Genomic DNA, 16,467 nt, shown 5'->3' with positions numbered 1-16,467 from the left:
AACCCTTTGCATCAAGTTGCACACACTTGTTGTGTCTGTGTATAGGTCATCATCGCACAGGCTTACTCCCTTCCATGTTCCATTGCACAAAATTTAAAACGCAAAAAAAGAATTTCCTTGAGCTGCTTCCCCCCTAACATGAACAGACACAAAACAGAGACAAATAAGGAGCTGTTCCAGACAAGACAACAGAAATGGACAAATAAAGTAAGAGTCTGTGTATGTGTGTGTGTGTATGTGTGTGTGTGTGTGTGTGTGTGTGTGTGTGTGTGTGTGTGTGTGTGTGTGTGTGTGTGTGTGCGCGTGTGCGCGCTCATGCACATGGGCACATCTGCATATTTGCATTTGTATGCCAATATCAGGGCAACAGCAATCTACTACTAGAAAGGCACATGTTTTAAATTCCTTTGTTTCACAGTGCATGATTCATAATAATCATTAGATAATTTGATTATGAGAAAAGACACAAGGTAAAAAATAGGTATGAATTATTTTAAAAAACTTTGTATAAAACAAAAAAGCATAAAATGTAAGCGTTGTACTGAGTATGTTTTTTTTAACTCATATAGACTGTTCAATAATATAATATCTTGAAATGGCCAAATATGTAAAAGCACACTACAGTTTGTGGTTTAGCTTTTTGTGTGTTACAAAGGGAATTTATGAATGACTGTTTCAATTAACAGTTGTCACATGGACTCTCAAACTGGATAACTGGATGTCAGTCAAAACTGATAACATCAGATAAGATCTGAAGGTCATGTTCAAAAAATTGAATCTCTCTGGCAAATATAAATTCTTTACACATGGCATAACATTAACAATTATACATAATTCCTTATTTCACAGAGGTCTTAAATTCCAGTTAGGTTATTTCCTTAAAGTAGCCATACTAATAGAGACCATTTGGTTAGCAGCTAAATAGAACCCATCTGTTCTAGCAATGAAGTGTCAGATTTTCTCATAAAAATGTAAAATGTTTTAATGTCAGCTTGCTGTCAAGTTATCAGGATAGCAACCCAGCCTGATCATTGAACTAATGAACTCTGTGGATGAGTTCTATATGGATCTTGGAGAGACACCTACATCAAGTGAAATGCTGTATTACATTAACCAGATGCTGGAATCAAAGCTGCTGGGAGAAATATTAACAACCTTGGGTATGCAGATGATACCACTCTGATGGCTTAACATGAGAAAGCATTGAAGAGTCTGTTGATGAAGGTGAAAACAAAAAGAGCAAATGCCAGCTTGGTGCTCAACACAACAATAAATACAATAATGTCATCTAGCCTATCAGTTGTTTGAAAATAGATCGGGAGGAAATGTGGCAGTGGCAGATTTCATTTTTCTCTGCAGATGGTGGTTGCAGGCATGAAATTAAAAAGCACCTCTGTTTGGAAGGAAGGATATAGCAAGTCTGGAAAAGATTTTAAAGAGCAAAAACATCAGTTTGTCAACACAGGTCTGTATAGTCAATGCTATGTTTTCCAGTAATAACATATGCCTGTGGGAGTTGTACAATAAGTAAAGTTATGTGCTGGAAAATTTATGCTTTTGAACTGGGTGCTGGAGAAAATGTTTGTGAATTCTGTGGACTGCAAGAATATCAAATTAATCTGAACTTTAGAAAATAAGCACAGCCTGTTTACTGCAACTCCTGATTGCAAAACTAAATCTGAAATACTCTGGGCACATAATGCATAGACAAGGTTCACTAGAGAAACACCAAAGGTGGGAAAGAATCAACACAGAAGATGAAAGGGAAGACAGAGGCTAAGATGATTAGATAACATTATTGAAGTGATGAATATGAATTTGCAAGAACTAAAAGAAACAGCTTTTGACAGACAGTTGTGGCATGCCAAAGTCCTTGAGGTCATGAAGAGTCAGGTTGTACCAAATGATCAAACAACAGGAACAATACTGAGAAGGTTTTTTAACATCCTTATTGGTCCTGAGTCAGTACTAACACCAGCTTGGGTCTCCCCTGATAAGACAAGACAACACAAGTGGACAAGTAAAGTAAGTGTGTGTGTGTACGTCAAGTAAGTAGCTGATCCAAACAAGACAACACGAGCAGAAAAATAAAGAGTGTGTGTGTGTGTGTGTGTGTGTGTGTGTGTGTGTGTGTGTGTGTGTGTGTGTGTGTGTGTGTGTGGCAAATAAGGAGCTGCTCCAGACAAGACAACAAAAGGACAAGTAAGGAAAGATAGTCCCCGGGATTCAGCAAGCTCTGCACATTGTGCAGGAATAGTGCAAGATTTGCTGCACGCAATATGGCCAACGAGCGATCCAGGAACAAGCTCCCAGGACATGCACGAGCGCTCCTACACTATTCCTGCACAGACACAGCTCCTGTGTGCTAATTACCCCATTTGCAGATGAAAACCATTCAAATTAGGTGAATTAGTGATCCAGGAAGCAGGCAGGCATCTGTACAGGAATAGTGTAACCTGCAGAAATGAAATCGGCTACTAACCGAATACATTTCTGCAAATTACAAAATGGAGGCATGACAACTCCAAAAAAGCATGTATTCAATGTAGTAGGCATACCAATGGACAAATATATGGCCATTGGCATGGAAAATAGTTGCAAAATTATAAAAAATAACTTTTATTTTTTTTTTGGCTGATTTCGGCCGTTTAAGCGTAGGGCAGCGGTGTGCAAATGGGATCGGCCCAAAAATAATGAAACAAGTTGGAAATAAGATTTTAAACCAAAATCAGCATTGTGCCATAATAGTCAATGGCATGCATAAGACAACAATACTATGGAATAGTGGTTGCTAAGGGGAAAGGCTGAGTGTCAGTTTTGTAACCATGCATTAGCAGTTAGTTTTATGCAAATTAGGGAAGGATACTGAATCACAGATTTCCCCTCAGTGTTAGCTTGCACCCAACAATGTAGGTGCAGCAACACCATGGTATAAGCATAAGAAGTAGATGACCTCATAAGGGGGAGTGTCATGCATGCTGTAAGTTTATTGGAGCTCTTTGGCCCATGTTTGCCCTTAGCTAAGCACAGCTAAGGAGGGGGGGGGTGTCTGAGGCTGCCTAGTAGTGTTTACATTGCCGAAATGGGTTTTAAACAAAAACAAAAAAAAAAGAATAAACACAGGAAATAGCAGCTCTGTTCACATCTGAGCACTGGGTATGAGCGGCATGCCTTGGGGCTTAAACAGGAAAGTAATGGGAAGGGAAAATAGCAGTAGGAAGGCAAACAAGGATAACTAACATAGCAGGCAGGTGAAATGTATCAGAATCAGCCAATTACACAGGCAGCAGCCCAGCCCAGCACACTACTATAAACTATGCAAACACCTTTCACTCTGTTTTTATCCCACAAACTCTACACCACCAGTGTACACATATGGAGAAATTTTACCTGACAAAACTAATAAAATGATAGGGGCTGCTGTCGCTCTCATACATCAATATGTGGAAGAGGGTGAGGGTGGTGAGGATGAGAATGCTGATGAACAACCCAGAGTGAGGAGAAGAGTGTACAGACCCAGGGTAACCTACCAGGGGCTACATGAGTTGGAGATAGTAGACTGCTATGGAGTGCATAAGGACATCCTGCAGCAAATTGTTGAGCTGTGCTGGCCACGCCTCACACACAGAACCAAGAGAGGGGAACCCACCCCATTGGATACCAAGGTATGTGTAGGCTTAAGAATACTAGACACAGGTACCTTCCTAAAGACAAATGGGGATCTCTGAGGCACCAGTATCCAGGGTACTCCACCAGTTCCTAGATGCCATGTCAGCACATACTGGTGAGCACATATATTTCCTCAACACCCATGAGGCGTTGACCAGCAATATGCATCTCTTCCACCAAATAGCAGAATACCCTGAGGTAGTGGGTGCTATATACTGCATGCACATACACATCAAAGCACCACCTAGTGAGCGGGGTAGGGTCTACATAAACCGCAAGGGCTTCCCCTCCATCAACTGCCAGGTCATGTGCAATGCCCAGGGCATTATCATGAATGTGTATGCTGGCAGCCCAGGAAGCTAGCACCACTCCCACATCTGGCATATGACACAGCTGTACTAGAGATTTGCCAGTGGGGACATTCCATATACCCACCTAGTGGGAAATGCTGGTTACGCACTGGAGCCGTGGCTGATGACACCCATCAGAAATGCACACACACCTGAACAAGAACTCCATAATGAGGCACAAGCACAAACCAGAATCATAATAGAGTGTGTTTTTGGGATGTTCAAGTCATGGTTGAGGTGCCTGGACATATCCAGTGGAGCCTTGCAGTATTCTCCAGCTACATGTATAAAACTTTTCATTGTATATGCCATGCTACACAATATGATCCTGCATAAACAGCTGCAGCAGAAACAGCATGGTGCAGCGCCACACAGCCCCCCACCATTGTCAAGACCAGCACAGGCACAGAGTGACTCGGAGGAGGAACAACCTGAGCCTGCCCATGTAGGCAGAAGGAGGTATGCCCGTATGCCCAGGCTTTGGCAAAGAGGCAACACATATCACATATACTGACATGGTAGGAGCCCAGGGAATGACACTTCTCTCTGACTCACACATACAGTAAAAGGGATGCCAAACATGACACTAACTGTGCTTTACCATATATAGGTAGTGTACTATGTGCATCCGGCATAGTCAGCCCTCCAGCACCATCCTCAATATTTGCACAGCCACAAGTTAAGTTACGCTTCCTATCAATTGCTGAATGGAGTAGTATGTTCTGCTAGTTGTATTTATGGTATGACTGTGAGCATGCAAAGGAATCGGGTGGCTGAATGGGATGGCAGCCGATAGTGGGCACCAATATGGGCAGCATGAAATCCAAAACAAATACTGGTGTCAACAAAGCAGGCAGTACTAGAAAAGGTGACAAATCCCACTGCAGTGCATGTGATGACCCAAATGTGTGTCCATAGGACACACACATGCATGTCAGTGAGGCTTACATACCCAACAACAGTCTCAACCAGCAGGACAGGTGTAGATTACCATAAAGAAAGGCTGTGCTAAGGCCAATTTACAGGATAGATTGTTGCATGTGTACAATATGGTGGGGTCTGTGTGTTAGGTTGTTGTGTGTTGTATATTGTATGGAAGTGGTCAGCATGTAGGCATGGAGGGTTGTGTCTCGGTGGCCTATGGCCAGTACTGTCGATGACAGGGCCATATTCTGACAACTGCAGTGCCAACCACAATGCATCTCAGCAAGACCCAATTCAGCAGTCATCCATACTCACTGTTTAGATGTCAATATTTGTCACCATCTGAAAGATGGACATGCCATGAATGTTGGCCCAGACATACACACAGTACACAATTGGAAATACCCTAGACAGAGTACATAAAATGTAACCGTCAACTGCACACACCTTTGGAATTGTACATACAGGTTAGCAGCACATTAATTATCTGTGTAGTATGGGATACTGATCCAAGGCAGTAAGACAAAAAACAACTGAAACAAATGAAAGGGCAACCAATGACACAAGCCACCGTCCAGCAAAATGAAACAAAAATTTATTGTTAAGCAACACTCTTTTCACTGATTTTTTGTCCTGTATGAATCATAAAACGTCTTCAGACAAAGTGTTTCCAGATGACAATGCTTATAAATACTGGTAATTAAACAGTTAAGGGCGATTAAATACTTAAAACAGCAATTCAGTAAACAGGTTGCAAAAAAGCACTTACGTAAATGTGTAAAAACGTCAGTAAATAAATACAAGTAATCAACCAACACTTCTCCAAAAATAAATGCCCTGTTAAAAGCTAAATTCTATTTTTATTATTATTTATATAGTAAAAATGTTAAAAGCATTAAAAATATATAAAATATATAAACCTAAATGTCTATGGTCAGTGTTAAATCAACTTATAAAAGTACCATGAACAGCACTGTTAAACAACATTGGACAGTGTTATCTAGCCAGGTTCTTAAACCTCAAAATACACTTAATGGATAAAGAGTTGTTTAACCCAGGGAAACTACTTGCATCCAAGTGGAGTCGCCAAATTAATTCTAATTTTTCTAGTAGCAATGACAGTGGGCCACCTCTTACGTTCATTGGAACCATATCTATCCTTTTAAAACTGAACTCGAGTTGGGGGTAGGTTCCTATATGTTTAGCTAAGGCATTCTCATATTTATTTTTATTAATGCAATACTAGTGTTCATACACACGTTTCCGTAACCTCCTGTTGGTTTTCCCGACATAGAATGCGGGACAGTGGTTGCACTTGGCTAAGTAAACTACCCCTCTAGTTTGGCAATAAGTTTTGTGGTTGATGTCAAATTTAGTACTTCCCACTACAAAGGAAGATCCCATGGTTATGAACTTACAAAACTTACAAATGTTACATTTAAACATACCCTTCTTGTCGTAAATGGTATGTTATCCCCCTCCAAAATACCTTTAAGGTTCATGCCTCTTCTGAATACAATTCTAGGTTAGTCTACAAGGTTTTCTCTTAATGTGTTCTCATTAGTTAGGAAGCATCAGTTTTTTAATATTATAGCTTTAATGCTACTGGCATCAACACTAAATGAACAAACAAAGTTCAATTCAGCTGGTAAATTCTCTTGTGTGGAAGTCATAGTAAGCCAGCTTGGTCTAAATTTAAAATTGGTTTATAAAAACCAGTGTATCTCTTAGTTTAGACTTCGTACATCACTTCTGAGACCATCCTGAGGGGGTACCCTCTTTTAATAAATATGTCTTTCAATAGGTCGCATTCCGATAGGAAATCATCCATTCTAGTAACCTTTTGGGCTGCTCTATCTAATTGCCCTTTCATGACTGATTTCTTCTGTGACAAGGGGTGACAGCTAGAAAAATGGAGAAAGGCATTAGAATAAGTCTCCTTCCTAAAAATTCTAGAGACATAGCAGTCTTTACTATAGTCTTTGGAAAGTCCAACATCAATATATGCTATCCTTTCAGTGCAAAAGGAAGATGTGAACTGTAAAAATGTGGTGGTAGAATTAAAGTAAGATAGTAAGTTTCCTGCCTGAGAGAGGTCCCCTTCAAACAAGATGAATATATCATCCAAAAAGTGTTTGTAAAAATGGATGGTTTTGGAAATGTCAATAGTATTATTCAATACAAATTGGTTCTCCCAGTGTGCCATTACTAGGTTGGCGAAGCTGGCCCTACAAGGTGATCCCATCGCTACGCCAACATTTTGGAGATAGTACTTGTTGTTAAAGGTCACAAAATTACAAGATAAAATAATGTCAAGTAATTTGCCCACCAAGTCCAGTTCCTCACATGTGGCCCCATTTTTCTGCATGGTTGCCAATGCCCATTCCATGCCCTTGGTGTGGGGTATAGAGGAATAAAGGTCTTTAACATCCACTGTTAGAAAATTCCTTTCACCACAGAAAGGTAAGCTATTGATTTTGTCCAAAAAAGACCAAGAATCCTTACAAATCTGACTTTCTGGCAGTAAATATATTTTCATGACAGAATCAGCAACCATGCTATGCTATTTCTTGCAGCCACTAGGGGACGCATCGGGGGGTCTTGTAAATTCTTGTGGATTTTTGGAATGCCAAAAATTATCGTTATCCTTGGAGCTGGCATGCTAAGGTAGCTAAACATGTGTGCATCAATTCGGGCTTCAATGAACATGTCATTAATATATGAATTGATCCTGTTATATTCAGTGTTCATCTCACTTCTGGATACTTCCTCATAAGAAACTGTAGTAATGATTCTGGTCATTCTATCCACATAGTCCTCCTTGTTAATAATAACCAAGCCTCCCTCTTTATCAGGTTGCATGATCCTACTAACTCGGGCTTCCTGTAAGGTTTTAAGCATGCTTCTATCATATTGAGTTATGCTAGGTTTTATAGTATTCGTCTGGGGTCTCTGCTGTAATGCATTACGAATGTCAATTTCACACATCTGTTCAAATAATAAGATGGCAGGATGGAGAGGGGGTTGTACACACTAGAAATATAAAAATTAGTTTTCGGACTGTTGTTATGGCCCAATAATATTTTTAAGCTCAAGTTCCTGACAAAACTCTTAAGATCTATTAGTGTCCTGGCTACATCCGCCCAGGCTGTAGGTACAAACTTGAATCCTTTAGATAATAAGTCCACCAGTTCAGGCGCAATGTCAAGGTCAGAGTAGTTAAAGATTTTGAAGTCTTTACTAGAGTTGAAAATGAATTCACAGTTAACATTTACATTAGAGTTAACCACCATTGAGAAAGAAGTTATTTCTTCCAATTCTTGTTCCTGCTCAGTTTCTGGGCTCGAACAGGGCTGTGGTTGAGAGCCCTGTTCTGAAAACTTATGTTGTTAATAGCAGTATGGTTAGACAATTCACCCAGTGGATTGTTATTACTTCTAGTGTGCATACGTTCACTTCTTCTTGTATTGTTAGCTACTGTTGCATTATTGTTGGCTTCCAGTGGTTCTTCTTCCTCAGGGAAAATATTTGACACAGCGTCTTGTAACCCTCTAGCCCCAGTAAGGTAATTCCCTTAAGACGGTGGTGGTTTGGGGTAAGCAGACCCTTGCCTAAAATCCGTAAGGTCCCAATTCAGTTTCTTGACTTTAGTAGCTTTCAGCTTATTCAAATGTTGGTCAGTACTACTGTAAATTCTCTCATAGTCAAACTGGTAACATATAAACTCTTGGTCTAGTCTGATAGAATTATCCAACAACGCTGTCTTCTGAATCAACGTATTAATGCTGTTTTGATAATGGGTACACAAAGGTTCAAGTAATTCAAACCCATGTTTATTCAAACAAACAAATGAATTCCTTATGGAATAAAGAACCCTCAGCCAGCCCGGTCGGGTATTGCCATGACCTAAATCCTTTTGGTATAATTTTTAACTGTAAACATTCACGGAAATAAGCAACTTCTAGTTGCAGTTTCCTCAATTTGACTAGTTTTTGGTCAAATTCTTGCAATTTAAGAGATAAATCAGTACCTGTAGTTCCTGGGAATTCTTGATTGTTGCCCTTAGAATGGTCATTGAAAACGAATGGTCTTTCGACCCAATTTCCAAATACAAAGGGTTCTTGAGTGCTGTTATGGGTGTCTCTTCCCATTTGGTGTATGTTCGTAATGCCAACATCGAAAACAACTTGGCCGTTGCAGTTGCTTCCCAAATTGGAACATAATCTGGGTGCTGCTGCTCTTTGTTCTGATGTTGTATTCTTCAAATGGTGGAGGTTGTTGTCAACAATAGGATGGGTGCTAGCAAGACCGGGAGAGGTTGAAAGTCTCAAGCCCTCAGTATTACCTTGGGAGCCAAATTGCTCGGCTGGCTGTAGTGAATCCAGTCTCCTTGATAAGGAGTCTACCTTCTGTGTCAAGCACTCAATTAGTGCTGTTAAATTTCCACATTCTTCACTCGGGCTGGATGTTATGGGAGTGCTTGTAACTGTTTCGTTGGCCATAAATAGACAAACCAATCCAAGGCAGTAAGACAAAAAACAACTGAAACAAATGAAAGGGCAATCAATGACACAAGCCACCATCCAGCAAAATGAAATAAACATGTATTATTAAGCAACACTCTTTTCACTGATTTTTGTCCTGTATGAATCACAAAACTTCTTCAGACAAAGTATTTTCAGATGGCAATGCTTCTAAATACTGATAATTAAACAATTAAGGGCGATTAAATACTTAAAACAGAAATTCAGTAAATGGGCAGAAAAAAAGCATGGGATAAAAAAAGTATGGGATACTGATGTAGTCTAGCCAATCACTGGCAGACCACAAAAGGCACAGTTATGAAGTAATGAGAGACTGCCTATGTCCCTACACAAGACAAGATAAGGGAAATATCCCAGGTATATCTGTGAGTCAGCTGCAAGAAGCTTCCATATAACACATGCACTCAGCTCACCCCACCATCAGCCACAGGTTTATCACAGGTCATATCCCTGCTGCTGGAAATGAGTGCAGTATGGTCCTTACTTTTTTATGGGAATACTCACAGAATGCAGCATGCTGAAGAGGTGTCCCATGAAGGTGTGTCCCTACCTGTAAGCAGCACAGCATCCAGAATAATGGATTAATATGGACAGGAACTATTGCAATTAACATCTTGCACACTTACCCTCTCATCCCAGAGGAATCCAGTGGCTCACAGCCTGGGACTGTAGGAGTAACATAATGCACCGGCATGCTACAGAAAGCCTGTATCACCACCAAATGCTCTACAGTCCTCTGTCAAAGGTCTGTGTCTCACCCATACTGCCAATATATGTTATCTCATGGGTCCCAACTAACCACATAACACAGTCTACAGAACACAAATCCAAGGTCATGTCGACAGATCCCAGTAGTATGCCCACCATGTCCTACTGCATGAACTTTGGACCAACCCCTAAATACTGCTGGGATGAAGGGACAACTATAGGGATACTTCTCAGATATTGCTTGCATAATGTTAGGAAGAGGATAGAATAACAGAGTGGGGGGTGTGGAATCATGGACACCATGGAGTGTGTGATATCTGAAACTCTGATGTGTACCCATACTACCCCTGCCTGCAAACCCAGTAAGGGGTGGCTACAAACCTGCTTGTAAATCACAATGTGAAGGGGAACAGACCAGATATATGAGCCCTGCCTCTGGGTAACCTGGGTGAATTTGTACAGCTGAGAGGCATGGCCACAGCAGGATATGGCCATTCTGTTATGTCAACAGATATACAAGCAGGGGGATCTTCAGCCACCACAGCACCAAGGAGCTGGACCATTTACACAGACCCATCAGCAAATGTCTGCAGCTACCCCTCCAGAATGGCATGAGTGTGCAAGAATATGTAGAATGCAGACCACGATACTGGACACAGCTTCATTCATCTTGTACTTCCCAGGAAATAACTGTGAGCAAATAAGTATATCTGTCAGTAGTTTATGACATAATACATCACGGTATAAAGCAGTACATATGTCTGAATATCTCTGCTAACACCAACCATGTAACACAAGCAGTGCAGACACAATAGTTATAGTATCTCACTATCTTTCGCCCATTGTGACTCCATATTGTCAACCTATCTACAGATATCCTGCAGAAACAGGTTTCTAGCTGTAGGTGTACAACACAAAAGCCTGCACTGGAGTACAACCTACCTGGAATGGATTCACACACTCAGTGCAGAAGGTCATACTGGACATGCTCCTACACTTCGAGAAATGAAGCCCATGTCTAACAAAAAAATACAGAAAGTCATACTGGGCATGGTCCTACACTTAGAGAAATGAAGCCCATGTCTGACAACAACAGTGGACTATACATATCTGTCAGTCGTAGATGTCTGTGCACACACACACCACATTGCACACCATTCATGCTTTGCACACACATTGGATAGGAATACTCACACATATCCAAGGTCAACACACTATAATAGGTCAAACATACATACACAGAGATGTGGGGTAGAGAGAGAGAGAGAGAGAGAGAGAGACAGTGACAAACAGATTGCCATCATGAGGCCTGTCACACGCAACACACATCCAATTGGCCAATATCACATGATGTGCCAATTGTCAATCACTGTAGGCATTTGCTTTTGGTAGCCCTCAGCCCCATAGTGTCTGTGGTGCTTGTGATAACTGTGAAACATGACAGTACAAATCAGTATTCATCTAGCATTTGTATACCCAGTCCTGCCAAATGTAAAGTTGTGTGTGACTGAGTGCTATGTGGGTATTTCCAAAAAGAATGGTTTATGGCCTATTCACACACACTGCACTTCCCATTGCCCATGTTAGCACTCATGCTGATATCAGTCACCTTGAAATAGCCCTCTGGCCAATTCTTACCCCCAAAAACACTGTGGCACTTGCAATATCTGCGTAATGCTATAGTGTAGCATACTAGTTAGGTAGGAGTTCTAATTTCAGACATGGCAATTGTGAAACTGTGTGTGTGTGTGTGTGTGTGTGTGTATGTGTGTGTACGTTTGTGTGTGTGTGTGTGTGTGTGTGTGTGTGTGTGTGTGTGTGTGTGTGTGTGTGTGTATCCGCGTGTGTACGCATGTGTGTGTGGAGAGATTAATGATTTTGAGGCCATTCACAGTCACTACACCTCCCACTGCCCTACTTTAGCAAAACTGCTGATGTCGGTCACCTTGAAATACCCCTTTGGACAAAAGACAGCCCTATAAGCTCCATGGCCATGTGATAACTGCGTAATGCTATGGTGCAGCACACTAGTTAGGTTGGAGTTCTATTCCCAGATATAGCAACTGTGAAATTCTGTGTGTTTGTGCGTGGGTGTACAGAAAAAATATTTAGAGGCCATTCACAGTCACTACACCTGACATTGCTCCACTTTAGCAAGCCTGCTGATGACAGTCACCTTGAAATACCCTTCTGGACAAGGGCCAGCCCTATAAAGCTCCTTGGCACTACATGCAATAAGTGTGTATTGCAGTAGTGAAACATACAAGTTAGGTAGGTGTTCTAATCCCAGACATGGAAACTGTGAACCTCTGTGTGTGTGCAGAGATTAACAAATTTGAGGCTATTTACAGCCACTACACCTCCCATTGCCCTACTTTAGCAAGCCTTCTAATGTCAGTCACCTTGAAATACCCCTTTAGATAAGGGCCACCCCTGTTAGCTCTGTGGTGTATACGATAACTGAGTAATGCTATAATGTAACATACTAGTTAGGTATGAGTTCTAATCCCATACATGGTAATTGTAAAACTCTGTGTATAGACATTAATGATTTTGAGACCATTCACAGTAACTACACCTCCAATTGCCCTACTTTAGCAAGCCTGCTATCAGTCACCTTGAAATACCCCTTTAGAGAAAGGCCAGCCATTTATGCTCTGTGGTGCATGTGATAACTGAGTAATGCTATAGTGTAACATACTAGTTATGTAGGAGTTCTACCCCCAGACATGGTAACTGTGAAACTCTGTGTGTATAGAGATTCATGATTTTGAGGCCATTCACAGTCACTACACCTCTGATTGCCCTACTTTAGCAAATCTGCTGATGTCAGTCAACTTGAAATACCACTTTGGACAAGGGACAGCCCTATAAGCTCTGTGGCATGTGCCATAAATGAGGAACAATGTAGTAGCAGTAACTACACACGTATGGGTTTGAATCTCATCTGTGGCAAGTGTTTGTGTGTGTACATCTGTATGTGTGTACCTCAAAGATTTTGGCCTCATTTACACGCAGTACACATCTCAGTGCCAGACTTTAGTAGTCCTGTAGATATCATCCACCTTAGATGTACCTGTTGCCAACCCTAAGCAATGTCAGGTCAGTGGTGCAATGTGGTAAATGTGTAACATAATGGCCTGTAAAGATTGTTAGATAGAGGTTTGAACCTCACCTCTGGCAAATGTAAATGTGTGTTTAGGGTAAAATTACTTTTGGGATCTCTCACCCACTACATAACCCAATGCCATTATTTACAAGGGCTAGTGATGTTCCTCACCTTAGAAGTACCTTGGCACACCATCCATCCTATATGCTCTGTGGCATGTGCAATAAATGTGGTACACTACAGTAACAATACATAGCTAGGTAGGAGTTTGAATCTCAGTACTGGTAAGTGTGTGTATGTGTGTGTGTGTGTGTGTGTGTGTGTGTGTGTGTGTGTATCATCAATATCCTGTGTAGAGGTTGCGATGAGTGTGTAATAACAGGATGCATTGTGGGGTGGGTTTTGCTAAATTATTATGTTGAGGACCTAGTATATGTCATAATGTCCACCTTACAAGGACAACAAATGTCAAATACAAGAGAGGCTGGTGTAGACAATCCATAGCCCTACATGTGACATTATGGATTGGTGAACAATATAGGCAACCCTTCTATTACTCAGAGAACACTCTCCACCCATGTCGCATACACACTTGGCTAGTCAAGAACCACTATATTGGTAGCTCCCTGCACTGCCTCACAGGTAGTAACCATGGTGTGATTGCAGTGGACTACATGCCTGTTGACTACAACAGTGCCACTGACATCAGAAAGTACTGTGATGTGTTACATCTCCTGACTGAGTGTGTGCAAGTAAAAGGACATGGCACCCTGTTCCATCCCTGTAGTAGACAAATAAATGCTTGCAGTGGCCCTTTTGCTATGCTCCCCACTGGACACCTGCAACAACTGTAAAGTCTGCAAATGTAACCCACAAAAGGAATACCATGCCTCATGCACATGCCCTGTATAGACAGACACCACTAACTCCACTGAATACCTGTATCATGCTGCCACCGTAGGTGCAAGCATGACCTCAGTTCCATAGCCAGGTCTCACAAAATGAGGTCAGGAATGCTACATCAGAAGATAACTGTCTGTCCACACAACATGGCCCGGAGACCTCAAGTACACTTCCACATGTCAAAGAACATGTGTGTGGGACATGTGCACAACCCAGACACTGTCCATGTTATGAAATATAGATCATATACATGGGAAGCAGTGCACATCACTGGCCACCCACAATAGTAACCCAGATGAGTGGATGGTGAATACAATACCCACCTGTGGAGACCACTCCAGAGACTACACCCCTGAGCCACACTGCAGACCATTGTCATGTGGTCTGATGCCAAGGTATTCCCTTTGCTTAACCTTGTACAGCCTTCAGGCACATTCACATACTACACCCCTGTGAAGCAATGAACCTATGCATCTCAGTACTGGCAAATGTCTGTGTTTGTCTGTGTGTATATGTGTGTGTGTGTGTGTGTGTGTGTGTGTGTGTGTGTGTGTGTGTGTGTGTGTGTGTGTGTGTGTGTGTGTGTGTGTGGAGATTAATGATTTTGAAGCCATTCACAATCACTACACATCCTATTGCCCTACTATTGCCCTACTTTAGCATGCCTACTGATGTCATTCACCTTGAAATAACCCTCTGGCAATGTATCAGCCATATAAGCAATGTGGTGTTTGTGATAACTGCATAATACTGTAGTATAGCAAGCTATTTAGGTAGGAGTTCTAATCCTGATGCTGCCAACTGTGATAACGTGCGTGTTTCCTTGAGAGAGTGTATGTGTGTGTGTCTTCATTGGCACTTGATTTTGTGGACATTCACACTTACTACACTTCCCTTATCCCTCCTTTATCACTGTTGCTGATGTCACTCACCTTCAAAAACACATTTGAACAGCACTTCACCATGTAAGCTCCATGGCACATGCAGTAACTGCATAACTCTATATTAGCAATACATAGTCAGGTAGGGGTTTGAAACTCTGTACTGGTAAGTGTGTGTGTCATCAGTATCCTGTGTGGGTGTTGTTTTGATTGTGTAATGAAAGAATCCATTGCAGTGTGGGTTTTGCTACATCATTATTTTCAGGACCTATATGTCCCATTGTCCACATTACAAAGCCAATAGTTTTCAAACACTGTAGAGGTTGTTGTAGACAATCCTCAGCTAGAAATGTGTACAGCCATGTGCAATTACTACGTGACAGTATGGATTAGTAAACAATACAGGCAACTCTTATAATAACCAGATACCACTCTCCACCCACGGATCAAACACAAATACTCTTGGCTCTTACTGTCTTACTCCCTTCTTTCTTACTTTATCTCTGCCTCTCTCTCCTACTCTGGTGGATGTGGAAAAGTACATCTGTTTTGCATAGGCAGCAGCTTGAGTTTTGTAAGTAATGCTCATGATCAGCTGATGGCCTGTGCATGAATTTCAGTCCCCCACTTGCTAATTGCATGTGGAACAGCCGTGGTATGGTTCTTATCACCAGTTGCATGGAAACACACTCCTATAACTTAGCACTTTGATGTGGGTGTTGCCCCTTTTCCTTCACTGTATGCAGGACTTCATATGGGTGTTTGACAAACATCATCACATACGGTAGTTAGAAATACCTCTTACAACATACACTGTGGAGACAGGCCAACAAACACGAGGGGGGTGTTCCAGACATGGGGACAAAATGTAAGTATTGCTGTTCTACATTTGAAGTAATGTTGGTTTAACAGGGTTTGTGTGGATATGGATGTTCTACATGGTTTAAAGTCTGGCATGACAGTGTTATGTGGTTGAGGAAACTCTCACCTGTAAGGCTATCTGCAGACTGGCCAGAGTTTGGAGTATTACATGTGTGTTACTCACGCATTTCCTATCTTTAGAAATGCAGTAGCATACTCTGATGATTGCAGTCAGTGCATGGTGACATCTATGTGAGTTACTGACTTCATATCACTCAGAAGAGATATGTCACAAAAAACCCTGTTACACCATGAAATTTCTCAGTTTATCACAGCAATATGTCAATATTGGCCTTGTGTTTGTGCCTCCGTCACCCAAGTCTGTCACCCTTTGTCCATATGTCATGCAGTAAGAAATGCATATGTACAGTATATCATTATTTACTGATATCATACCTTATAACAAGCCAGTGAGATATCAGAATGCTAGACATGCTACGTATAGTAGGCCTTATATT

Source organism: Protopterus annectens, chromosome 8.part0 (genome assembly GCF_019279795.1).
Source record: "Protopterus annectens isolate FY-2018-M chromosome 8.part0, PAN1.0, whole genome shotgun sequence".
In the NCBI taxonomy this organism is placed as follows: domain Eukaryota; kingdom Metazoa; phylum Chordata; order Ceratodontiformes; family Protopteridae; genus Protopterus; species Protopterus annectens.
Note: the sequence above shows the minus strand (reverse complement) of the source record.